Raw genomic sequence first — 20,136 nt, 5'->3', positions numbered from 1 at the left:
CAGTTCCTCTCCTAGCACTATGGACAGTTTGTATCACATCACTATGGACAGTTCCTCTCCTAGCCCCATGGACAGTTCCTATCCTATCACTATGGACAGTTCTCCTCCTAGCACCATGGACAGTTCCTCCCCTAGCCTCATGGACAGTTCCTATCCTATCACTATGGACAGTTCCTCTCCTAGCACCATGGACAGTTCCTCTCCTAGCCCCATGGACAGTTCGTATCATATCACTATGGACCGTTCCTCTCCTAGCACCATGGACAGTTCCTATCCTATCACTATGGACAGTTCCTCCCCTAGCCCCATGGACAGTTCCTATCCTATCACTATGGACAGTTCCTCTCCTAGCACCATGGACAGTTCCTATCCTATCACTATGGACAGTTCCTCTCCTAGCACCATGGACAGTTCCTATCCTATCACTATGGACAGTTCCTCTCCTAGCACCATGGACAGTTCCTCTCCTAGCACCATGGACAGTTCCTATCATATCACTATGGACAGTTATTAAATTGGTGGTGCCTCATTAAATGTATAAACAATGTATGCACAGTTCCTCTCCTAGCCCCATGGACAGCTCCTCTCCTATTACTATGGGCAGTTCCTCTCCTAGCCACATGGACAGTTCCTATCATACCACTATGGACAGTTTCTCGCCTATCACTATGGACAGTTCCTCTCCTAGCACCATGGACAGTTCCTCTCCTAGCACCATGGACAGTTCCTATCATATCACTATGAACAGTTCCTCTCCTAGCACCATCGACAGTTCCTCTCCTATCACTATGGACAGTTCCTCTCCTATCCCCATGGACTGCTCCTATCCTATCACTATGGGCAGTTCCTCTCCTAGCACCATGGGCAGTTCGTATCATCACTATGGACAGTTCCTCTCCTAGCCACATGGACAGCTCCTCTTCTATCACTATGGGCAGTTCCTCTTCTAGCCTGATGGACAGTTCGTCCCCTAGCCCCATGGAGAGTTCCTCTCCTATCACTATGGAGAGTTCCTCTTCTATCACTAGGGACAGTTCCTCTTCTATCACTAGGGACAGTTCCTCTTCTATCACTAGGGACAGATCCTCTCCTATCACCATAGACAGTTCTTCTCTTAGTACCATGGACAGCTCTTCCTATGTCTAGGGACAGCTCCTCCTATCACCATGGATGGCTCCTCACCTAGCAAGCACCATGGGCAGTTCCTCCTATCACCAATAACTACCTCAATACCGGGCACTTTCACCCCCTTCATGTCCAGGCCATTTTGTTTAGCTTTTAGCGCTGTCACACTTTGAATGACAATTGCACGGTCATGCAACACTGTACCCATTTTTTAAAAATCTTTATCTTCCACAAATAGAGCTTTCTATACGTCCTCCCAGAACCAGAGCCGCACCGTCCCTTGATGATGGGCGGGCAGCAAGCGGTTAAACAGCCAATGGCTGGTTGACCTCCCATTTGATGGTACCTGCATAGTTCCAGGGCCAACGCCACTTGGCAAAGCAAGCAGCATGAGACTATCTTTTTAGCTGTCTGGGTGCCATTATGACTACCACTGTAAGGATTTTATTCTTCCTGAGGACTACCAATGTGTAAGGCATTATTAATAATATTATAAAGGATTTATTTAGCGCTAACAATACAATTCAATACAGAAGGAATCATAGGGCCCTGCTCGTTAAAGCTTACAATCTTACAAGCTTACAATCTTACAATCTAAAAGGGAGGGTCAAGTGATACAAAAGGTAATAGCTGTGGGGGATGATCTGATGCAGAAAATAAAAGTACTGTTGTTAGGTGGGGGCCTGGATAGACTTCTCTGAAGAAAAAAGCTTTCAGGGATCGCCTAAAAGTGGATACAGTAGGAGATAGTTACATAGTTAGTAAGGTTGAATAAAGACACCAGTCCATCCAGTTCAACCTGAGTGAGTGTAGGTGCGTGTCTACAATTGTCCCTATAGGGTCAATTGTGTCTCGTTAAGATTCTCATCTATTATATTATTATTTTAAGGTACCCATATAGCTCCATCAATTCACGCAGCGCTCCACACATACATCACACACTCACATCGGACAGATTGGGATAGGGAATTCCAAAGGATGCGAGGGGCTCGGGAGAGGTCCTGGAGGTGACAAGTGAGCTAGAGAGCAAGAGGTCTTGGGAGGAATGAAGAGAATGATTTGGTTTGTATTTTGAGACCAGGTTAGTGATGTGGATGGGGGGGCCAAAACATATCACCATGGATGGCTCCTCACCTAGCACCATGGACAGATCCTCTTATCGCCATGGATGGCTCCTTTGCTAGTGCCATATGAAGCTCCTCCTACATCTACAGACAGCTCCTCCTATCACCATGGGCAGTTCCTCTTATTTCCATGGATGGCTCCTTCCCTAGTGCCATTAGAAGCTCCTCTCCCAGCACCATGGACAGCTCCTCTCCCAGCACCATGGACAGAAAATCTAGCACCATTGACAGCTCCTCTCCCAGCTCAATGGACAGATAATCCAGCACCATGGACAGCTCCCGTCCTAGCACAATGAACAGAAAATCTAGCACTATGGACAGCTCCTCTCCCAGCTCAATGGACAGAATATCTAGCAGCATGGACAGCTCCCGTCCTAGCACAATGAACAGAAAATCTAGCACCATTGACAGCTCCTCTCCCAGCTCAATGGACAGAATATCTAGCAGCATGGACAGCTCCCGTCCTAGCACAATGGACAGAATATCTAGCACCATGGACAGCTCCTGTCCTAGTACCTTGGACAGAAAATCTAGCACTATGGTCAGCTCCTCTGTAGACTGTTCTTCCGACCCGCTATTTGAGTTTAAGTTAAATTGTGTGTAGTAACAAAATATAGAAACATTGCGATATCTATTCGGTATTTTAGACATTTAGGTTAGAGATCTAATGCCATTTAGAGGGAGAATTTGTTATTTATAGGAAATGTCAAACAGAACTATTTCTAGCAAGCTTTGCTCAAAAAAGACTCACCAGGTAGATATCACCACACTGTAATTTGTTCATTAAAGGTTCCTTAGGATGAAAACAAAATAGAACTTTCAAGTTCTTGGTTTAAATTATCGTTTTTATGATCCTCAGATAACTATTGACTGAGCAAGAAAATATATACACTTGTCACTTTAAAATACCAACTAAAGATGTATTCGTTAAATCCGCCAAACCTGTTTTACATTTGGGTTTAATTACCTTCATCCATATAAATAACTCAGGAATAAAGGATAACGTATGCATTAAACATTTTTCTTTCGGTGCCATCTAAGATCACAGGGATGAAATAGTTCAAGTGCTTTCCGCAAATTAGTAAACACGTCTCTGCACTCTCTTGACTAGAAACCATTTTTTATTCTGAACAAACTGTAATTAAATTCCATGGTGTTTACATTGATCTAGGCTTCCATATACCATGTAGGATGGAGAGGCACCTACACTCTGATGGACCAGAATGGTCATGATTAGCTACAGTAGGTACAAAATTAGCACAGACTCCATCATCCTCATCTGGAAGTGGTTGAGATGTTCATCATTGGGCTGTCTCCATGAAAACTAAGAGTTCTGTCCAATCGATGGTTAAGGTTACAACTACACTATATTACCAAAAGTATTGGGACGCCTTTACACACACATGAAATTTAATGGCATCCCAGTCTTCGTCCGTAGGGTTCAATATTGGGTTGACCCACCCTTTGCAGCTATAACAGCTTCAACTCTTCTGGGAAGGCCGTCCACAAGGTTTAGGAGGGTGTCTATGGGAATGTTTGACCATTCTTCCAGAAGGGCATTTGTGAGGTCAGGCACTGATGTTGGACGAGAAGGCCTGGCTCGTAGTCTACGCTCTAATTCATCCCAAAGGTATTCTATCAGGTTGAGGCCAGGACTCTGTGCAGGCCAATCAAGTTCCTCCACCCCAAACTCAGTCACATATCCATGTCTTTATGGACCTTGCTTTGTGTACTGGTGGGCAGTCATGTTGGAACAGGAAGGGGCCGTCCCCAAACTGTTCCCACAAAGTTGGGAGCATAAAACTGCCCAAAATGTCTTGGTATGCTGACGTCTTAAGAGTTCCCTTCACTGGAACTAAGGGGCCAAGCCCAACCCCTGAAAAACAACCCCCACACCATAATCCCCCCTCCACCAAATGGTTTGGACCAGTACACAAATCAAGATCCATAAAGACATGAATGAGCGAGTTTGGGTGGAGGAACTTGACTGGCTTGCACAGAGCCCTGACCTCAACCTGATAGGACCTCACAAATACTCTTCTGGAAGAATGGTAAAACATTCCCATAGACACCCTCCTAAACTTTGTGGACGGCCTTCCCAGAAGAGTTGAAGCTGTTATTGCTGCATATATATATATGCATATATATATATATATTGTTAACATGAATTTAAAATAAAAAATGTACAAAGAAGGTGCACTTGCCCAAATAACTTTCATTTTCCCCGGCTGCTAGAGACCTCATTATAATATGAATTAAAGGAAAACAATTTCCCAAATAGTTTCCGGACTCCTGCCTGAGCCCTATTCCTTCTTCTCCTATTAGAGAATATGTATTTCTTAGCAGTGAATGGCTTTTCACAGCATAAAACAATGCTGATTACATTGGGAACATGTCCTAATTACATTTCAACCGGCGTTCTATTCCCAGCTAATGTTCTCTTTGTTATTATGACTATATCTACACTTAATGTGAGATTAATACCTTCTGTGTTAGTTGACTTGTAGTAAAGTATAATTATGTCTGTTTTTTTGTAATGTTCACGAGCTGCTAATAAAGAGCCAGCGGTGCATGATGTCCTCTCGGAGGCATTCACCTATTTGCAATGTTATTGTGACCAACCACCGGCTTCATTTACTTACATCCACAGTCATATGAAGGGCGGGCTTTGTTGGTCTTACTTTGACCAAGAATAAGAAGAAAGAGAACTGTAGTTACAAACTAGAATGCTAGCTTGACCATTTGGTGAACATTACCAAAATGAATCCCAAAAATGTACAAAGGGAGCACAGAATAACTGCTCAGTGCTTCCCCAATACTCCACGTACTGCTGTAGAGCCCCAGTTCTTGGTCCATAATATGGTGATCTAGGAACACATTTGACACCTGTTTGGGATGCAGGATAAGTATTCCCAAAAACACCACTTGCAGGAGGGGATTTGTAGTCTATCCAACACTGCACTCAGACAGCATAATACAACAAAGTGTCCGTACTAATATACGAGGGTGGTACCAAATGTGAAGCAAAAGCAGGCATAACTTTTTCATTAAATAGGTTGTTCAAATGCCACATATTGGTGGAGTAACTCTTCTGCTATAGTAACTATTCTTCTATAGTGACTCTTCCTCTATAGTAACTCTTCTTCTATAGTAACTCTTCCTCTATAGTAACTATTCTTCTATAGTAACTATTCTTCTATAGTAACTCTTCTTCTATAGTGACTCTTCCTCTATAGTGTTGTAATATGTTGGCCAATTTATAATGTATAATATTGGCCAATGTATAATATTGTATTGGAGTATGGGTTGAGCAGAAATTGTCCAAGCCAACTCAATTTTAAGATAACAGTTGAAGATCCTTTGATGTGCAAGTCTCATGCAAGTCTACCTAGGGGTGTGAGGTATGGGCTGTTAACCTAATTGAACATTTCAAAGGGTACATTATTTAAAGGACCATAGAAGAAATATTTATTGATGGTAATTAGACCTGAGGGGGTAACAATGGGATCAGGGAGTGTTTTGGGTTGGCCTAGCAGAGGCTCCCTCCTGTGGGGCTAATTTATCAGGAGGGCTTGTTGATATGCAGGAATGTAGGTATTCCAAGGGCTCAAAAGGGTGTTCTGTTTATCTAATTAATATATCTAAAGGGGACTTGTTGATGTTGATATGCGGGAGTGCAAATTGGGGTGGTTCACGGCTGTTCAAGTCCTAAATTGGAACGGCCAATCAAATTGCTCAGCCATTCAATATTTAGTGAATATAACACGGCATTCAGTCTATAGGTTTAGTAAGTGAGGCTTGTGTGTGTAAGTTAGGCTTGTCTGTATGGGGGAAGTGAGGCTTATCTGTGTATGCACACTCAGACCTAAGACATGGGGTTCTGAATTATATCTCCTCTGTCGGATTTCTTTGTCATCTGTGGACTTTGGACTTTGTTCTGTGTTGGAAGTCAATAAAGTGCATCTCTCTGGAAGAATTGGGTTGCTGCGGAAGAGTACTTATTAATTATCTATACACCCAATATACATTAATATACCAGATCACTACATATAGTAACTCTTCTTCTATAGTAACTCTTCTTCTATAGTAACTCTTCCTCTATAGTAACTCTTCCTCTATAGTAACTCTTCCTCTATAGTAACTATTCTTCTACAGTAACTATTCTTCTACAGTAACTCTTCTTCTTCTTCTTTTTTTATTGCAGGTAAATAATAGGTTCCAAGCAGAAGCAATGTGCCACAGAAGGCTAAAGAATGTTTCTGGAGATGACACCATTGATGAGCAATGTCTTACTATTGGTGACTCTTCTCAATGGTGTCATCTGCATAAACATTCTGTAGTCTTCTGTGGATGTCGCACAACCTGCACCCCTCCTTCATCAAGAACTCAATGACCGCACATTGCTTCTGCTTGGAATCCATTATTTACCTGGTGAGAAGGAGACAATTGGTAACACAATACACCGCCATGGATTGAAATCCTGCAGCCCCCGCAAGGTCCTCCTCCTCAGGAAAAGACATGTACAGGCCCGTCTGAGGTTTGCCAATAAACATCTAAATGATTCAGAGAAGGATTGGGAGAAAGTTCTGTGGTCAGATTGGGCCAAAAATTGAGCTTTTTGGCATCAACTCAACTCGCCGTGTTTGGAGGAACAAAAATGGTGACTATGACCCTAAGAACATCATCCCTACAGTCACATCATCCCTACAGTCACACATCATCCCTACAGTCACACACGGAGGTGGAAACATGATGCTTTGGGGTGTTTCTCTGATAAAGGTTCAGGCCGGCTTTGCCGCATTGAGGGGCCAATGGACGGGGCCATGTATTGTAAGATTTTGGATGAGAACCTTCTTCCCTCAGCCAGAACACTGAAGATGGGTCATGGATGGGTCTTCCAGCATGACAATGACCCAAAACATACCTCCAAAGCAACAAAGGAGTGGCTCAAGAAGAAGCACCTTAAGGTCATGGAGTGGCCTAGCCAGTCTCCAGACCTTAATCCTATTGAAAATTTATGGAGGGAGCTGAACCTTTGAGTTGCCAAGCGATAGCCAAGAAACCTTAAGGATTTAGAGAAGATTTGTAAAGAAGAGTGGAGCAAAATCCCTCCTGAGATGTGTGGAAACTGATCACCACCTACAAGAAACGTCTGACCTCTGTGATCACCAACAAGGGTTTCTCCACCAACTACTAAGTCATGTTTTGCTTGGGGATCAAATACTTATTTTACTCACTGAACTGCAACTCCATTTATAACATTTGTATTGTGGGTTTTTTTTCTGGATTTTTGGTTGATATTCTGTCTCTATCATATAAAATACACCTATGATAAAAATTATAGACCCTTCATTTCTTTGTAAGGGGGCAAAACTTACACAATCTGCAGGGGAGACGATCGTTATTTTCCCCCCACTGTATTTTATAAAATGTGGTTGTAACTGAGTGGAATATCTTACTTTCATGCTGCATGCACACGATTGGAATTTCTGTCCGAAAAAACTTGGATGGTTTTTCCTACGGAATTCCGCTCAAGCTTGCCTTGCATACACACGGTCACACAAAAGTTCTCTGAACTTTCCACCGTCAAGAACGCGGTGACGTACAACACTACGCCGAGCCGAGAAAATTAAGTTCGATGCTTCCGAGCATGCGTGATTTTTTGCGTGTCCAAATTGCATACAGAAGAACGCATTTTCGGATAGGAACTTTTTCCAACTGAAAAATTGAGAACCTGCCCTCAATCTTTTGCTGGCGGGAATTCTGATGGAGCAAAAGTCCGATGGAGCACACACACGGTCGCAATTTCCGACCAAAAGCTCTCATCGGTCTTTTTCTGGCCGAATTTCCAATCGTGTGTATGCGGCATCAGCGCGTTGCGTTGTTTCCTGGATAGAAGTAACGGTTTTCAGAATGGTTTTGCCCGTTGGATGTGGTCCTGAAGAGGCCCTTATTAATTTCTATATATGGTAAAGAGAATAAATAGAAAGTCTGAATCTCCCAGACAGCAATAAAATTCTGACAGGGGCTCTATCCAAAAATGTAGAAAAAAAAAATTGCCTTTTTGGTAGTACTTTAATGAATATGAATAATACGTCCCACCATACAGGTCCATTCCTTCTAGAGAATATTCTTTGACATAAAATACTAATACGCTACTTTTGGATCTGTTATCAAAAAATGGTTCTTTGCAAAAAAAAAAGAAAATAAAACCAGGTCTGACTGGAGAAGCCTCCATTGAACCCGTAATTCTGTGTGATTGATGTTCTTGCGAAGTGAGTAAAGACTTCTGAAGCCCGAAGTATGAAATGAAAAAAAAAAGTGTGCTTTAAAATAGTGATACCTTTTATTAGGATGACTATTGAGGTCTGACACGGCCTTCTAGGAATTAAACCCTCAAGGCCTCACTTGAGCTACTTCAGAAATTTGTTCTCTTTAAAGATTAACTGAAATAGAGAGGCTTTACGGGTCTCACATTCTTTCTGGCCACACAAAGATAGAGTGTAAATGTTAACCGTTTGTTCCAGGCAGGACTCAACCTTCTTCATTTCACACCTAGTCCGATCTTCTCCAGAGTCTTACCCCCTGCCTGCCGAAAGAGATCTGAAACCCATGACTGCTTTATTGTCCGTATGTCCTATAAAATTATATTTATACTCATTAACCACCTGCCTTCCGGAAAAGGTTTTACCCCCCCCCCCCCCTCCATCATGACCAGAGCAATTGTTGCTAATCAGCACTGCGTTACTTTAACTCGGTCATCATGCAACGTTGTACCCCAAATTCAATTTATAAAAAAAATGTTTTACACAAATAGAGCTTTTCATTGTATTTGATCACCTCTGTTTTTTTTTTTAAATTATTATATAAAACCTAAACCCTATTGATCATCTGTGGGACATCCTCAAACGGAAGGTGGAGGAGCGCAAGGTCTCTAACATCCACCAGCTCTGTGATGTCATCATGGGGGAGGGGAAGAGGACTCCAGTGACAACCTGTGAAGCTCTGGTGACCTCCATGCCCAAGAGGGTTAAGACAGTGCTGGAAAATAATGGTGGCCACACAAAATATTGACACTTTGGGCCCAATGTGGACATTTTCACTTAGGGGTGTACTGACTTTTGTTGCCAGCGGCTTAGACATTAGTTGCTGTGTGTTGAGTTATTTTGAGGGGACAGCAAATTTACACTGTTATACAAGCTGTACACTCACTACTTTACATTGTAGACAAGTGTCATTTCTTCAGTGTTGTCACATGAAAAGATAGAAGAAAAGATTTACAAACATGTGAGGGGTGTACTTACTTTTGTGAGATACTGTAGCAGCAGTGGCTGTGAGTGTGTGGGACCGATGTCCCGTTTGCACAAGCTGGTAAACTGTTTATTTTTTTCTCTTCACACTGTCAGCATGAGGAAAAAAAAAAAATCCTCCAATCCAAGAGCTCCCCCAGTGACCCAGAAAACCATAGAGGAACCACGTCCTTCTTGACTTCCTCTCTCTCTGCATTGCTGCTACGGTTGAGTGCCACCTGCAGTGGAGAAAGTAGACTGCAACTGCCAACATTCTTGTGGCCTGAGGCCATGGAATGAAGATCTCTTTCCCAGTCAGCTCTTGCCTTTTCAACATTTTACTGATGGAAGAATAGGACTATACCTCCCAAGTTTGGGGAACAGCTCTCGTCTCCAGAACAATGTGTCCTACACAGAGGGGTTGCCGGCCAGCATTCCACACTTCACTCCCAAACCCGAGACCTCAAAACTCTGAAGATTTCCGCAGGCCAAGTGGAGCTTTCTTCTCTATTTTTGGTACCAGATTTCCACATCTCCTTACGCTCTTGGACATCTTCCTCCCATCAGCCCCTGGCTGCTTTGCACCTCTCTGTTTTTATAGGGGGGGATATGGGTCCCAACCCACACCTGAATAGCAAAAAGAGTGGGGTCATCCCTAAAGGAGACTCACTGAACCCCTGTGTACAAACCACCATGTGATTATTTTTGCCAGCAACCACACAAAATCAAATATTAGGTTGAGTCTGAGTTAGCTTTGGATGAGTCCTCTATCGGTCATCTTGGGATCTTAGTGCAGCAATAAGCCACCTTCCAATCTCCTGAATCCTCTGTGCTTTGTAGAATGCAGTTGGTGTTGCATTGCTGTCCTTCTCTAATGTACTAAGTGATAAGTATACACTATATTACCAAAAGTATTGGGACGCCTGCCTTTACACGCACATGAACTTTAATGACATCTCAGTCTTAGTCGGTAGGGTTCAATATTGAGTTGGCTCCGCCCTTTGCAGCTATAACAGCTTCAACTCTTCTGGGAAGGCCGTCCACAAGGTTTAGGAGGGTGTCTATGGGAATGTTTGACCATTCTTCCAGAAGAGCATTTGTGAGGTTGGACGAGAAGGCCTGGCTCGCAGTCTCTAGCCTAATTCATCCCAAAGATGTTCTATCGGGTTGAGGTCAGGACTCTGTGCAGGCCAGTCAATTTCCTCAACCCCAAACTCGCTCCTCCATGTCTTTATGGACCTTGCTTTGTGTACTGGTGGGCAGTCATGTTGGAACAGGAAGGGGCCGTCCCCAAACTGTTCCCACAAAGTTGGGATCATGAAATTGTCCAAAATGTCTTGGTATGCTGACGCCTTAAGAGTTCCCTTCACTGGAACTAAGGGGCCAAGCCCAACCATTGAAAAACAACCCCACACCATAATCCCCCCTCCACCCCCTACACCATAATCCCCCCTCCACCAAATTACTTGGACCAGTCCACAAAGTAAGGTCCATAAAGACATGGACGAGCGACTTTGGGGTGGAGGAACTTGACTGGCCTGCACAGAGTCCTGACCTCAACCCAATAGAACACCTTTGGTATAAAGGTGTCCCAATACTTTTGGTAATATAGTGTATCATCCAGCTCCACCAAATAAAGGAAAGCAGCTGCATTGCAGAGTCCTTACTGAAACTTTAAAATTATAATTATCCAAAAGTGATAATGACATTTAATTATCACTTCAAAAATAAAATAAACATAGAGGAGTTCATCCTCCATCCCATAAATATACAGAGTGTGTAAATACATCATTATCTCCATGTTAAGTTCTCCAGAAAACCCAATGAGATGTAAGACACAAGACACTTATTTAGTGGGGTGATGGGGTCATCACATAAAAAGGGGGGCTGGGCAGCCTGGAGAAAGAAATGAGTGTTCCCAGCATGCTTTGCCATGCAGCAGCTGTTGAGGCCTGGTAGGAGTTGTCATACTTCAGCAGCCTGGAGAACTACTTTGTTCTCTCTGATAGGCTTGACCCCAATTTTCCATAACCACAATTCAATATCTGAACAGAAACACATAGTGTATATAAAGTGGGCGGAAAATAACGATCGTCTCCCCTGCAGATTGTGTAAGTTTTGCCCCCTTACAAAGAAATGAAGGGTCTATAATTTTTATCATAGGTGTATTTTATATCATAGAGACAGAATATCAACCAAAAATCCAGAAAAAACACACAATACAAATGTTATCAATGGAGTTGCAGTTCAGTGAGTAAAATAAGTATTTGCCCCCCCCCTACCAACCAACGATAATTCTGCCCCCCACAGACTGGCTACAGTAGGTGCTCATGTGGTACACAGATTAGTCCTGTCAATGTAAGAAGGTTCTCCTAACGACAACTCGTTATGTGTATAAAAGACACCTGTCCACAGAATCTCTTTCTTCCATTCAATCCTCACCATCATGGGGAAGACCAAAGAGCTGTCAGAGGACGTCAGGGAGAAGATTGTAGACCTGCACAAGGCTGGAATGGGCTACAAGACCATCAGCAAGAAGCTTGGTGAGAAGGAGACAACTGTTGGAGGGATTATTCGCAAATAGAAGAGATACAAAATAACCATCGATCGCCCTCGGTCTGGAGCTCCATGCAAGATTTCTCCTCATGAGGTGAGGATGGTCATGAGAAAAGTGAGGGATCCGCCCAGAACTACACGGGAGGAGCTTGTGAAGGATCTCAAGGCAGTTGGGACCACAGTCACCAAACAAACCATTGGTAACACAATACGCCGCCATGGATTGAAATCCTGCAGGTCCCCCTCCTCAGGAAGACACATGTAGAGGAACGTCTGAAGTCTGCCAATAAACATCTAAATGATTCAGAGAAGGATTGGGAGAAAGTTCTGTGGTCACATTAGACCAAAATTTAGCTCTTTGGCATTAACTCGACTCGCTGTGTTTGGAGGAAGAAAAATGCTGACAATTATTCTAAGAACTCCATCCCTACAGTCACACACGGAGGTGGGAACATGAAACTTTGGGGCTGTTTCTCTGATAAAGGTACAGACCGACTTTGCCGCATTGAGGGGCCAATGGACGGGGCCATGTATTGTAAGATCTTGGATGAGAACCGTCTTCCCTCAGCCAGAACACTGAAGATGGGTCGTGGATGGGTCTTCCAGCATGACAATGACCCAAAACATATCGCCAAGGCAACAAAGGAGTGTCTCAAGCAGATGCCCATTAAGGTCATGAAGTGGCCTAGCCAGTCTCCAGACCTTAATCCTATAGAAAATTTATGGGGGGATCTGAATCTTCGAGCTGCCAAGAGACAGCCAAGAAACCTTAAGGATTTAGAGAAGATCTGTAAAGAAGAGTGGACCAAAATCCCTCCTGAGATGTGTGCAAACCTGATCACCAACTACAAGAAACGTCTGACCTCTGTGCTCGCCAACAAGGGTTTCTCCACCAACTACTAAGTCATGTTTTGCTTGGGGATCAAATACTTATTTTACTCACTGAACTGCAATTCCATTTATAACATTTGTATTGTGTGATTCTTCTGGATTTTTGGTTGATATTCTGTCTCTATCATATAAAATACACCTATGATAAAAATTATAGACCTTTCATTTCTTTGTAAATCAAATCGTCATTGTAAGCCATCACAAATAGGAACGCACAACTTTTTGGAAAAATGTATTACAAAATGTATTTCAGCATCATTAACTAGTTGCCGCCTGCCCACCGTCAAATGACGGTGGGACGGTGCAGCTCTCATTCTGGGTGGACATCATATGATGGCGTCCCAGAATGGCCGCTCTTGTGCGCCCGCAGGGGCTTGCAGCAAGGCGATCGTGGCCGCGCTGTGTTGCTAGGACACAGCGCGACCCTGATCTCTGTAAAGAGCCACATCCATGGGTCTTTAACCATGTGATCGGCTGTGTCCAAACATGAATGGATGGAGGAATGGAAGGATGGATGGAAACATGGATGGATGGGGGGGTGGTAGGATGGATGGAGACATGGATGGATGGATGGATGGATGGATGGGGGAGTGGTAGGATGGATGGAGACATGGATGGATGGGGGAGTGGAAGGATGGCTGGAGACATGGATGGATGGGGCAGTAGAAGGATGGATGGAGACATGGATGGATGGGGGAGTAGAAGGATGGATAGAGACATGGATGGATGGGGGAGTAGAAGGATGGATAGAGACATGGATGGATGGGGGAGTGGAAGGATGGATGGATGGATGGATGGATGGATGGATGGATGGATGGATGGATGGGGGAGGAGAAGGATGGATGGAGACATGGATGGATGGAGGAGTGGAAGGATGGATGGAGATGTGGATGGGTGAGGAAGTAGAAGGATGGATGGAAACGTGTATGGATGGAAAGTAGAAGGATGGATGAATAGAGACATGGATGGAGTAGATGGGTGAGTAGAAGGATGGATGGAGACATGGATGGATGGATGGATGGAGGAGTGGAAGGATGGATGGAGTAGATGGGGGAGTAGAAGGATGGATGGAGACATGAATAGATGGGGGAGTGGAAGGATGGATGGAGACATGGATGGATGGGTGAGTAGAAGGATGGATGGAGACATGGATGGAGGGGGAGTAGAAGGATGGATGGAGATGTGGATGGATGAGGAAGTAGAAGGATGGATGGAAATGTGTATGGATGGAAAGTAGAAGGATGGATGAATAGAGACATGAATGGAGTAGATGGGGGAGTAGAAGGATGGATGGAGACATGGATGGATGGATGGATGGAGGAGTGGAAGGATGGATGGAGACATGGATGAATGGAGGAGTAGAAGGATGGATGGAGACATGGATGGAGGGGGGAGTGGAAGGATGGATGGAGACATGGATGGATGGAGGAGTGGAAGGATGGATGGAAACATGGATGGATGGGTGAGTAGAAGAATGGATGGAGACATGGATGGATGGGTGAGTAGAAGAATGGATGGAGACATGGATGGAGGGGGAGTGGAAGGATGGATGGAGACATGGATGGATGGAGGAGTGGAAGGATGGATGGATATGTGAATGGGTGAGGAAGTAGAAGGATGGATGGAAAGTAGAAGGATGGATGAATAGAGACATGGATGGAGTAGATGGGGGAGTAGATAGATAGATAGATAGATAGATAGATAGATAGATAGATAGATAGATAGATAGATAGATAGATAGATAGATAGATAGATAGATAGATAGATAGATAGATAGATAGATAGATAGATAGATAGATACATGAAGAAGGGTGAATGGATGGGGGAGTAGAGGGATGAATGAATGAAGACATGTATAGATGTATAGCTAGATGAATGGATGGGGGAGTGAAAGGATAGATGGAGACATTTATGGATGGGGGAGGGGAAGGATAGATGGAGACATGGATGGATGGGGGAGTAGAAGGATGGATAGATGAAGACATGGATGCATGGGGGAGTAGAAGGATGGATGGAGACATGGATGGATGGGGGAGTAGAAGGATGGATAGATGAAGACATGGATGCATGGGGGAGTAGAAGGATGGATGGAGACATGGATGCATGGGGGAGTAGAAGGATGGATGGAGACATGGATGCATGGATGGATGGATGGATGGAGACATGGATTGATGGGGGAGTAGAAGGATGGATGGAGACATGGATGCATGGATGGATGGATGGATGGAGACATGGATTGATGGGGGGCTGTGCTTTGAACATCAAAAACATTCAAATCAAATTAAGTAGAGTTTTCATTTTTGATGCTCAGATACAATTTAGTTCCACTTTAACTGCCGTTGTTGGTTTTCGTTTTTGCAGCAGAGAGACGATACTGGCGTATAATACACGCCGTCATTCTACCAATGTGCAGTTTATGTACCTCATACAGAGCACTAAACCATTGGTCATCACGCCAATAGATGTTCTTCTAGAAGAGAACATTGTCCCGTATTCACAGTCAGTGATATGAATACTTATCTAATACCCATACTGCATTGCAGCCTTTGCTGGAGGGAACGGCCTTCAGAAAATCCACCATAATGCAAAACACAATCTCATTCTTTTAGGTACATGAGAACACAATGCTGCATTCAAAGAACAAATAAATATTTTATTTCTTTCGGTAACGCTCACACCTTCTGTCAAGGAGAATGGTGGGATGGGATCTAATGGCCGTGTCCTTTAATTCTTTGTACTAAAACTGCCGGAACACAAAGGGAAGGCAATCTCATTACAAAGCAGAAATATTTTTTTCTCGGATACACTGAGATCTCGTCGCCTGAACCCGATACTAAATGAGAATTCCATGTTCCCCTCTAAATGGAGTTTCTCAAACGGCGGCCCTTTACCCTAAATCACTGCGGCCTCGCTACGCCACTTCTCCCCGCCACGTTTTATGATGCTCCAGCATATCACTTCCCTATTTTATATACTGTGCTGTTATAAAGTAATGGTTCTTTCATCTGCATTTTATCTCTAAGTAGTAAATTTTAATAGTTACTTAGGTCTACGGCACTCATGGAACTTTTAGCGCCGTGTGCATCGGATACACTATAAAGATTAATGCCTGAGAATTTACATTGTTATAATGCCTCTCTCACTTTTCACGGCACCCTGAAGTTCCATTTTACATTTGGAAATGTAGGAGGAAAATTTGGTCTAGTAATGGCAGAATTTTTGCAAACTATGGGAAAAGCAGGTCAATTTATCATAGGCTTGGTCTAGGCAGTGGCAGAGAATTATGTGGCCGCGGCTCTGAGGTATTGGTGTTTGTAGCACATTATTCTATTGCTGGGCTGCTTTCCAGATGAGAAGACTTTTTATGTTGTCCTTTAACAATGAGCAAAGAGCAATCACGATGTACAGTGTGCGAAATTCCAGAGCAAACCATCCAGTGCCACTTTAATACATTCAGATCCCTTTAGAAATGTCTAAAGGGCAAACTTTTTTGTTTTTGAAAATGGTTAAAGCTCCCATCATTTTTATTGCCTTCTGTGTCCGATTGGACAATCCCATAGATGTGTGGTGCAGACCCCTAACAGGTCCTGCGGATTTGTCCCAGGTTCTCTTCCCAAGTTGGAGTAAGGGCTACCAGGCACACCAGTCATGCAACTCACTATAACTCACTGATGATTTACTAACTTCAAAAACCAATGGCCACTACTCCATACTCATACTACTAGACCTTTATGTGGCCTTTGATACTGTTGACCATCCCCTCCTCCTCCAGAAAATTCCACTATCTTGGCCTTCAAGACTCTGCTCTCTCCTGGTTCTTCTCCTACCTATCACAGTGCTCCTTCATTGTAACCTAAAACTCTGTCTCCTCCTCTCCACTTCTTCTTTCCATGGGGGGGGGGGCTATGGAAAGTTTCTTGGACTCCTTCTCTTCTCCAACTCCATCTAAACCTCCTCTCTTTGTCAATTAATAAACTCCCATGGCTTTCAGTACCATCTCTATGCTCATGACACCAAAATCTCTGTACTCCTTCCTTCACCCCTTCAGTCTCCTCTCACATACTAACTCACTTACTAACTTATTAACTAACATATCAGCATGGATGTCACACTGAGCTCATTAATATTCCCTCCTGCCTGTGGCCCCCTCCCATGATGTCTCCATCAGGATCAATAATACAACCATCAGTCCCTTCCCTCACGATAGGGTACTACTGTAGGTGTAATCCTGAACTCTGACCTGTCCTTTCAGCCCCAAATCTGATCACTATCCAAATCTTGCAGACTTCACTTCCATAACACCTCTAAAACACGTCCCTTTTTAAATGTTGAAACCACTAAGCAACTTATTTACTCCTTTGTTATTTCTCGCCTTGACTATTGTAACTTCCTCCACATTGGCCTACCTCTCTGCAAGCTATCCCCTATTCAGTCCATCATGAATGCTGCTGCTAGAAGCCTCCACCTTACCAATCGTTCAGTGTCCTCCACCCCTCTCTACCAATCCCTCCACTGGTCTCTATTCAGTGTCCTCCACCCCTCTCTGCCAATCACTCCACTGGTCTCCATTCAGTGTCCTCCACCCCTCTCTACCAATCCCTCCACTGGTCTCCATTCAGTGTCCTCCACCCCTCTCTGCCAACCCCTCCACTGGCTTCCATTTACACGTCCAGATGAAGCTACGCACATTTGTCCTGTGAAACGCGTCAACGTCACCGCGCCCGGACGTCACGCCCGCTGTCATCCCCCGTTGGGGCTAGCCGGCTCACACATCGAGGGAGTATCCCGCTCCAGAGTCTGGAGCAGCCGTGTGGAGGACGATAGGTGCACCTGCATGAACGGTCACAGCCATATAACAGCGGCACATCAGAAACATATCGCGAATCACGGATAACTACCCAGGTCAGGGTACGGAAGTGTACATGGTGACAGGGAGGTCTGTTTACAATATTGGAGCCACTACCACCCGGAAGTACCTCAGTAGTCCTGAACGGGACCCGGAAGCGGTAATGTACCAGGCAACCTTCCTTGTTTCTTTACCTATACCTGTCACCAACTGACTTTACTATAGCATTTCTTGCATAGAGTCTACCCGCACTGGAGACTGTACACGCTGCAACCTATTACTCCGGAACCTGGGAACAGTGATCCCACAGCTGTACTATATGACCAACACCTAATTCCTACCTACAGGACACATTGAAGTCTGACCAAAGACCTCATATCAGCACCCCACCCCACGGCTGACCATCTCCCTCCAGGTTCCCCATCCCTCCCTCTTCCTCCCCCCCTCCCCTTCCCTTCCCCCTGTCCATCTTCCCTCTCCCCTCCGCCCTCCCCCCCACCACCCTATACCCCCCATTCTGAGCCGCCCCTCCCCCGGGGGAATTGATGCCTGCACCACAAACCGTATTCAGCAATTGCTGCATAAATCCCTTCCAGGTGGTTTGTGTAGACATCAATAGCCAAGACGTCCGGACGCATTTGTCTTGTTTTTGTCTACCCATACATGTTTTATGTTTCCCCAGTCTGTGTTTGGTTTGTACTTGATCAAAACAGCTTTTTGATCAATTTTAAGAGGGCAGTATTACTATACTCTTTTTGATCATGCTTGTGCACATATCTTCATGTATATCTATTTTGTACCAATAAATACGCATTTTATATTGACTACATACTGAGTGTGCCTTCCCCTGAGCCCCGCTTTTCTTTTTTGGTCCCCCCCTGTTTGGGACAACTTGTTGCATTGCTTATGGGGGTTGGAAGGCAACCATAGGATCATGGTACCGAATCTGTCTACATGACTAAACAAGCCTCACCATACCCCATTTTGTTTCATGGCTTCCATTTAGTATCCTCCAACCCTCTCTGCCAATCCCCCCACTGACCTCCATTCAGAGTCCTCCACCTCTCTCTGCCAATCCCTCTACTGATCTCCATTCAGTGTCCTCCACCCCTCTCTGCCAATCCCTCCACTGGCCTCCTCTCAGTGTCCTCCAGCCCTCTCTTCCAATCCCTCCACTGGCTTCTGATTGCCCAAAGAATAAAAGTCAAAACATTAACAATAACATACAAAGTCATTTAAAACTCTGCCCCGAGCTACATCACCAGTCTTGTCTCCAAATATTACCCAAACCGTCCACTCTGCTCCTCCCAAGACCTCCTGCTCTCTAACTCCCTTGTTTCCTCCTCCCCTAGTCATCTCCAGGCCTTCTCCAGAGCCTCTCCCATCCGCTGGAACTCCCTACCTCAATCTATCCACTTATCTCCAACCCTGTTCTCTTATAGGCGATCCCTGAAAACTCGTCTCTATAGGAAAGCCTATCCTGCCTTCAGCTAACAACCAAATCTTCTATTTCTCCCATCAGTTCATCCCTCACAGTTATTACCTTTTGTTCCACCAGCCCCTCCCTATTAGATTGTCAGCTCCCAGGTGCAGGGCCTCTCCTAACCCTCTTGTTCTAAATTGTTGCTGTACTGTCTGCCCTTATATTGTAAAGCGCTGCGCACATTTGGCGCTATTAAAATCCTGTATTATAATAATAATAATAACAATAATAATAATGACCAGGTAAGGAATGTCTTTTTTTTAAAGCTGAACTTCGTTGGGGTGCAGGGTGAGCTTTGGGATCCTCCAAATTTAAAAGAAATCTTTTTTTTTTTTTTTAAAGGTGCATCAGAATAGGTGCAATACCTGACAGTGCAGAGTCGAAAAATTAAAAGATAACTTAGAAAGTAGTTTAATGACACATCGTTGCAGCAGATATAGTTTACAGAGATGGTCGAAAGGAGATTCAAATCTAAACAAAACCGCTTCATCTTAAATCAATAATTCATAAACTGAGGTTGATGAAACAAATGGTATGCATACATACATTAATGCTAACCTAAAGTTTAAGAGGAGGAGGGGGAAAGAGGAGGGGAGCCCGGGCAAGATCATGACATGGCTGGCTGAGGAGGGGGGGGGGGTAGGAAAGAAAAGGGGGAAGAACAGGAAGGGTAGGGGGAAGGAGAGGGGAGGGTGATCCTCTACAGTGGCAGGGGGGATAAGGGGAGGGTGGGGAACTCAGAAATCTAGGAGGCCTTAATGTAAGAGTCCAGGGCTTACTACACATGAACTAATGGCGTGTTGCCGCAAGAGGAAATCCGTG

General features: G+C 44.3%; 1 protein-coding gene across 2 annotated transcripts in view; it reads right to left on the bottom strand.

Moving 5' to 3' along the window:
- The window catches only part of UNC5D (unc-5 netrin receptor D), a 924,160-nt gene that overhangs the window by 75,692 nt on the left and 828,332 nt on the right, over positions 1 to 20,136 (bottom strand). The gene's annotated exons all lie outside the window — the stretch shown is intronic.

This window comes from Aquarana catesbeiana, linkage group LG03, assembly GCF_042186555.1.
Source record: "Aquarana catesbeiana isolate 2022-GZ linkage group LG03, ASM4218655v1, whole genome shotgun sequence".
Taxonomy (NCBI): domain Eukaryota; kingdom Metazoa; phylum Chordata; class Amphibia; order Anura; family Ranidae; genus Aquarana; species Aquarana catesbeiana.
This window is presented reverse-complemented; position numbering and strand designations above follow the sequence as displayed.